Source organism: Bos indicus x Bos taurus, unplaced genomic scaffold (genome assembly GCF_003369695.1).
Source record: "Bos indicus x Bos taurus breed Angus x Brahman F1 hybrid unplaced genomic scaffold, Bos_hybrid_MaternalHap_v2.0 tig00001578_arrow_arrow_obj, whole genome shotgun sequence".
Taxonomy (NCBI): Eukaryota; Metazoa; Chordata; class Mammalia; order Artiodactyla; family Bovidae; genus Bos; species Bos indicus x Bos taurus.
Genome location: NW_020867437.1, coordinates 23428 through 31007, shown reverse-complemented (window position 1 = coordinate 31007; position 7580 = coordinate 23428). Strand labels below are relative to the sequence as shown.

Sequence of the window (7580 nt, the reverse complement as noted above, 5' to 3'; positions counted from 1 at the left end):
CCTCTAGTTATGAAATGCATACTGTTCGTTTTAAAAGGCTTGAAAAGTAAGAAGAGAAATGTTGATTGCCAGAATCACCCACCCCACATATACAGCATTTAAAAAAAATTATTACAGTATTACAGACTACCTTCCTTCCCTAGAGTGATGATAAAATGGGTCTGATGCTCTTCCAGGAATCCACAGACCACATCCAGCCACCATGAGTTCCCTCGGTGAAGCAATCATCCACCTTGGAATTGATCTGTTCCATCAGATCAGACAATCAAAGAAGGAAAATATCTTCTATTCCCTTTAAGTATCTCGTCAGCCTTAGCCATGACTTACTTAGGGGCCCGAGAAAACACCGCATCACAGATGCAGAAGGTAGGTGGCAGCTGCCTTTCCGTCACACGGTTTGCATGGGTTGTCTGCTGGCTGCTGTGCAGATGACCACAGGTTTGCTGTCCCTGTGTCCCACGGGAAGCTCAAGCAGCCCCATGACTGGGTGGGCACAGAGAGGGGCACGCACTCTCCCGAGGGCTCCCCACCTGCTTCCTGTGCCTGGACTTCCTCTGGGGGGCTGGGATGAAGCCCTCCAGTTGCCCAACAACCAAAGGTGAGGCTTTAATGGAAGAGTTCACTGGAAGTGAGGCCCTGACTAAAATCTACGGGAGACCTCTTTACATGTTTCCTCAATGATGAATGAGAAACGAGACACGGTTCTTTAAAGTGGACAGCGCTCAAGCAGCTTTTTGTTTTCCACACACAGACTGTGTTTTTTAAGGATGAAGCTTTCACTCAACATTTCTGTGTGCTTTTTGTTTCCTCTTGAGTTTGTCTCGTGAGGGGCGGTTATTTGGTATATAGTTTTGTTTGTGGGTATTCTTTGTCCTTCCGTTCTTTCTTTTTACTTACTCTGATGTGTATAGATCGTTACAGACTCCTTGTCCCACTCCCTGTCTTCTCCAGGTCCTTCACTTCAATGAAATCACAGAGAAGCCAAGAGGAACAGCGACAAGAAATCCCGTGAGTCAGAGAGCATTGGATGTAGAGAGGGTCATATGTCCAAGAGGGTCGTAGCTTAAACTGGGGATTTCAGATAGACTGGGAAAAGTCCATTTTTAGAGGTCATGCTAGGCAAACTGGAGAGAGTGGTTTCTCAGTTCCCGTGTGTGCGCGTGGGAAATCATTTCGGTTATGTCCTACTCATTGTGACCCCCATGAACTGTAACCCTCCAGGTTCCTCTGTCCGTGGGATTCTCCAGGCAAAAATACTGCAGTGGGTTGCCGTACCCGCCTCCAGGGGATCTTCCCACCCCAGGGACTGAGCCAGCATCTCTCATGTCTCCTGCATCAGCAGACAGGTTCTTTACCACTGGCACCACCTGGAAAGCCCTCTCATTTCACATTACATGCTTATTTACTTCCCTGGTAGCTCAGACGGCACAGCATCTGCCTGCAATGAGGGACACCTGGGTTCGATCCCTGGGTCAGGAAGATGCCCTGGAGAAGGAAATGGAAACCCACTCCAGTACTCTTGCCGGGAAAATCCCATGGACGGAGGAGCCTGGTAGGCTACAGTCCGTGGGATCACAAAGAGTCAGACATGACTGAGCAACTTCACTTCCCTTCCCGTCACTTATTACTTCATATCTTTGTTTTTCTGAAAGGAGAGAAGCATATGCTTAACATCAGGGACTCTGAAACCTGAAGGAGCTTCAAATAGTGATCTGCTGTTCAGGAATGAGGAACATGGCAAAAATACGATGGCTCTCAGCCACAGTGACTCCATCCCAATTAGCCAGGGGCAATAAAAGGGTTGCTGCATCGCACCCAAATACATTCAAATAGGACAGCAGGGCCAGGAAACTCTGGTAAACGCTGGTAAACTCTGGAAACTCTCATAAAGGTTATATATTATTATATAGAATAAATGAGTATATTAATCACAATATGTTCCTATAATTGCATAGACTTAATTAGCTCTTAGATTAAGAGCAATAAGCATACGATCAAGTGTATTATGGAGTATTTTGGAAAATGAATGAGAGCTACGGTTTATCTAAATAGTCTAAAACTCTTAGCCAGAAGTGAGAGATTCTGAACTGAGACTTTGAAAAAGTTATCTGTATCTCCTTGGAGAGTTTCTAAGCTCTCTGAGCTCTCCTGTCTTCATGCGAATGGCACTGAAGACTTAGAGATGCTGAGGTACAGCAGTTCCCAGGCTATCTGGCACCCACTGTTCCCGCACTGGGAAGTGTGGCCATCACAGTGGAAGAGCCACAGATCACAGTCAACAGGTCTTCGAAGGTATCCCCCAAAGGATATAACAGGGCATCGAATCACAGCATAGACGACACACAGAGTTCATGTTCTCACACAGCTGGTGACTTAGAAATTCTCTATGGCTCCAGGCCTCCAGGAGCTTATGTTTAGCTGAGACCTTACCCTAACCGCTGGAGACGACTGAGAGACAGTGCAATAATGGAATGCTGATGCATCTCTAGTTCAACAGAGAAAAGGTTGGAGTGTGTTAGAGCAGGAAGAGAGAGTTACCTGGAAGATTTAATGTAAAGATAGGAAAGCTAATTCCAGTAACATGCGCCAATTAGGGGAAATAACACAACCATCATCCCTGGGGATAGCTCCCTCTAGACAGGGATCCAACAGACCCCTGGGGGTGTAGAGTTCACATTGACAGAGATTCCAATGAGCTCACTTTTTGACATTTGAAGGTTGAAAGGCCAGGAAATGTTCATCATCACTTCAAAAGCTTCTGATGGAATTAAAGAAATCCACTGATGCCTATGATCTGAGTGTCGCCAACAGGCTCTACGGAGAAAAGGAGTTTCGGTTTCTCCAGGTGATTTTCCTGGTCTGTCACGCCTTTGGTCTGCATCCCGGGTCCTCGGGCCACATCTCCTAATGGGGGCGGGGGGTGCAGAGGAGCCTGGGGACCCACATGGGGGGATTTCTCCCAGGGGCGCCAGGCTCCCCGACCACAACTGCACCCGCTGGAGTGTCCAGAGGCTGATAGCACAGCAGTGAGGGGAGCTAGGGATTGGCTTGTGAACTCTGCTTGATCAGGATTTAACACATTTAATTTGGGAATACCTACATAGTTACTGATAAATTACTTTTCATTCCTGCTATCTTCCTGCTCATATCATAGGAATACATGGATAATGTTCAGAAAATTTTATCTAGCCAGTGTGGAATCTGCTGATTTTAAAAAATGCTGCAGAGGAAAGTCGAAAGATGATTAATTCCTGGGTGGAGAGCCAAACCAATGGTAGGTTATGAGAGAGTCACTCATTACGAACCACGGCTGAGTCCCCGCTGTGTGTGAACACGGTGCTGGACCCTGACCGGGCTGTCAGGAGCAGGGTGAGACGAGACTGCAGAGGGTGGGGAGGCCCTGCAGGGGGGTGGACGGTCCACGTCATGCAGAGAGAACGGGCAGGTGGGGCTCCCAGGGCCAGCCCCCTGCAGGCACAGCTGGGTCTGGATGACAGCGTCTTGTGGATCCCAAGTCTCTGCTCAGACTTCAGGTTAATTCCTAAGTGTTTCTTTTAATTAGAGGCTTAACTTCTGGATTATGATTCCCTAAGAGAAGATATTAGAAAGGGTCCCTTTGCTAATTGGGAAACAACCTTCTCTCCCCCAAACCACCCTTTCTGCAGAAATGACCACCTGCATTAGGAGGTGTCTGGCCCACATCCCCCTCCCACAAGATTGTCATAGGTGTCCTCCCCTCCCAGGGCAGGTGGCTGGGCAAAGTCTCCCTGTCCAAAAACAGAGGACCAACCTACAGCAACTCAACGTGGAGAATGAAGATGAAGACCCCTCAGGAATGGTGTCTGCCACGTACTTTAGATTACTGGGTGCATGTTGATTGTCCAGAAGAGTATTCTGGCTACTTCTTCAGAATATTGAGCTCAAATTTCAAAAGACAGAGAGAGAGAAAGGAAGGAAGAACAGGAGAATGAACACAGGCTGGAGGAAACAGGAGAAGACGCAGGGCGGGCAGTGAGGGAAGGATGCAGAAATGTGATTCGTGGAAACTGTATCTAGAATCAGGCCATCGGGGCTTCTTGTGACATGACTGATGCTCCCACACACAGAGACTGAACACCTTCCCAGTCAGGAGCAGGGGCGTCTGCACGAGGGCGACTCCATCAAGCTGGGGCCATGAGCAAAGGCTCACCTGGTGAACCGCTGGGCATGGAGTCCCTCACGGGCTGACTTGTATGAATATTTAATCATCAGTTGCAACTTTCTAAACATCTTCCAGACAAACCACTTGTGCCTTTCATGACAGACTTTTGATTTTCTGTCTTTGCAGAAAGAATCAAGGATCTGTTTCCCAAAGACTCTCTCGACAGCTCTACTGTTCTGGTTCTGGTGAACGCCGTCTATTTCAAAGGGCAGTGGAACCAGAAATTTAAGGAAGAAAATACTGTGGAGGAAAAGTTTTGGCTGAACAAGGTGTTGTCTGTAATTAATTTATAATAATGTTACATAGCTCTCTGTACAATGTGAAAGTTAAATACATATTTGATCATTTCCTTTATAACTGCGAGTAGAAGTAGGATCTATCGAGGCTGTCTTTTTTTGCCTTTATTTAGTTGGTATAGGTGAAGAAACTCTTGTCTCTAATTCACAGATTTCCCAGACCATCTCTTAGAAGGAAGATGAGTTTGGTATCTCAATAAGATTATCTTTTTTTTTCTTTTGGACTAATGCCCATTTAGCATTTTTGGCCACATGAATTTATTGCAGGATGAAAGCAAACCTGTGCAGATGATGAAACAAACCAATAGTTTCAATTTCATGTCACTGGAGGACGTGCAAGCCAAGATCCTGGAAATCCCGTACAAAGGCTCCGAGCTAAGCATGATGGTGCTGCTGCCCGATGAAGTAGACGGTCTGCAGGAGGTAAAACCTGGTGCCTGTGGCGCTTCATGCTGCTGCTTACATTGCTGGCGACACAGCGCCTGTGCGGGCTGCTCACAGAAGCAGTGCTCACAGAATGCTGGTGATGTGCCAGGAGAGCAAAATACTGGAGTGTGTCATTTCTTCTCTGTTGAGTCTAATGGAAAATCATGAAGGAGAACTTGGCATCCTGTCACTTTCCAAAAAAATAGACCTTATAGTGTGATATGGAAGAATATGTAGAAAATCTTAACTTCACAGGCCCCAGTAATACTCTGAGAAAACTAGAATGCCACTTCAAAAAGTAATATGCTTGGCTCACATGTTAATATTTTGCAACCGTCAAAACTTCACCTACTCCAGGCTATTCATTTGAAGACAGGGGAGACTAAGAGTCAAATGTAGGTGACTCTTTCACTCATGAACAACATCAAACAAAGTAAAACACTGCTGAGCTCCATTCTGCAGACTGAATCACGTGCTTCGTAGAGAGCAGACAAACCAACCTATCTTGATGCTCACTTTCTATTCAGACGCATTCTCTCAGAGTTCTTTGGAGCCTCATTGCTGGGAATTTAAAAAAAAGTGAATCTTCCTTTTAGCATTGTTATATTGGTTCAAGATAATTTGTAAAGAAACCAATAACAATATCCGGCATGTAAAAGTCATTCCATAAATGGCCATCTGCAATTACTGTAATACCAATGATGCTGAATTTGCAGTGAACTTGCCACACGTAAAATATATATGCGGTAGCTTAGGGACTAACACACGATGCCTAAAAATGTTAATTAAGTAAACACATACACTGAATCTCTACTTAATGGTGGTATTATGCAACAATTTAAACTTGATCAGAGAAACATATCTATACAGGAAACGTTTTCAAATAGGTCAAGCAAGTAAAAGGAATAATAATGGGTTGTACACTATAATTATATCATGCAAAAACTATGCACAAAAAGACATTAACAAGACAAGACTATTGAAAATGAAACATGTAGTGATCTGGCAACTTAAGAAGTGAAGATATATAGTTCATCTTTTACAAAATAAATTTATTTAATCGTTCTGCTGTTATGTATGGATATATATACACATATATATACAGAAGGCTCAGTTTATCATATAAATATTACAAAATATTCAGCTTGTAATATACAATGAGATTACATGCAATATATAAATATATGTATATAATATAGTGAGTTTATATGTATAATATAACTGAACCTCCTGTATTCATGTTTACTGTGAAGACAATTGTTTTCCAGACAATTCAATCCTAGGTTAGGTGGGCTCCATGACCGCTGAGAATCCTGACAGTTGTTCCTTTTCCACTGTTACAGCTTGAAGACCAGCTCACTGCTGAGAAGTTAATAGCGTGGACGAGCCCACAGAATATGAGGAAGAGACAAGTGGACTTATACCTGCCTCGGTTTAAAGTGGAAGAGAGCTACGACCTCGTGCCCACACTGCAAGCCCTGGGGATGGTGGACGCCTTCCGTGGTGGGGTGGCCGACTTCTCGGGCATGACTGGGGACACGATCTGGTGGTGTCAAAGGTCTTCCACAAGTCCTTTGTGGAGGTGACCGAGGAGGGCACGGAGGCCGCAGCTGCTACTGATGTAGAAATTATTGAAAGAGCAGGAAGAAATTCTGAGCGTTTCCGCTGCGATCACCCTTTCCTGTTCCTCATCAAGCACATCAAGACCAACAGCATCCTCTTCTGTGGCCGAGTCTCTTCCCCTTAGACGTCCTTGGGCAGCGGCCACACTGGGGGACATTCAGAGAGCTGTTTCCGGAGCTTGAATGCTGGTGCAACAGGTTCCCTTGGATGCATTTTCCTTTCCAAACGTATAGTCACCACTCACAATGTATTGGATAAAATATTGTTTGTCTGTCTCTCTCTTTCTACAAACACATGTAACCTACTCTAATCCCCATGAAAACACCTCCTTGGACAAATTGTTCACTATATTTTTAAAAGTTATTTCCATACTCTATCTTCTACTAAGTTTGAAATATCATAGCTCCTATTTCAAAAGTTATTTTTACTTTTCAAACCTAGACATTCACATTTATTTGAGTTCAGGTGGTATGTGGGACCCTTACATGTCTAAATTTTTTAATTTTCTGAAGTGCATTATCAATAAAACCATGGCTTGTTCATGTCATTTGTTGCTCATCCTTTTTTTTTCAACAAAGTGTGAGTGACCCCCCACACGTGGAAAAGATCATATAGAAAGATATTATCCTACATAGAAATCAAAATAGTGCAGCATGATGAGGTTAAAAAGGCAGACTGCTGTCAGAACATGGAAGGCTCTGTAACCCATGTAAGAGCCTAGATATAAGCATCTAGAACTCAGACTTGGGATGTGAACTGAGTCTCTAAGTAGGTAAGACAGATGATACATATGTTAGAGCTACCGAGAGAAATATGGTAATTGTGGCTGAAGGCAGAGATGGGATAAGACTGGGAGAGCATCCAGTGAGAAGAAGGGCTGACAAGTGACCCTGAAGTCCACCAACCCATAAAGCAAAGAACTGACAAATTTTATTCCCCAAAACACAACTTTTCTCAGGGCAAGAGGAATCATTTGGAGCTGATATGTTTATTACATAGATTGGCATGATGGTTTCACAGATATATACTCACAT

At 44.3% G+C, this 7580-nt stretch overlaps 1 pseudogene across 1 annotated transcript; it reads left to right on the top strand.

Annotated features, from left to right (window-relative positions):
- Positions 1 to 202: 202 nt before the first annotated feature.
- LOC113888749 lies at positions 203 to 7093 on the top strand (annotated as a pseudogene). The gene is made up of 7 exons (XR_003510049.1): positions 203 to 366; positions 952 to 1008; positions 2718 to 2845; positions 3155 to 3274; positions 4328 to 4470; positions 4765 to 4920; positions 6267 to 7093. The product of XR_003510049.1 is annotated as a serpin B4-like (transcript).
- The last annotated feature ends 487 nt before the right edge of the window (positions 7094 to 7580 follow it).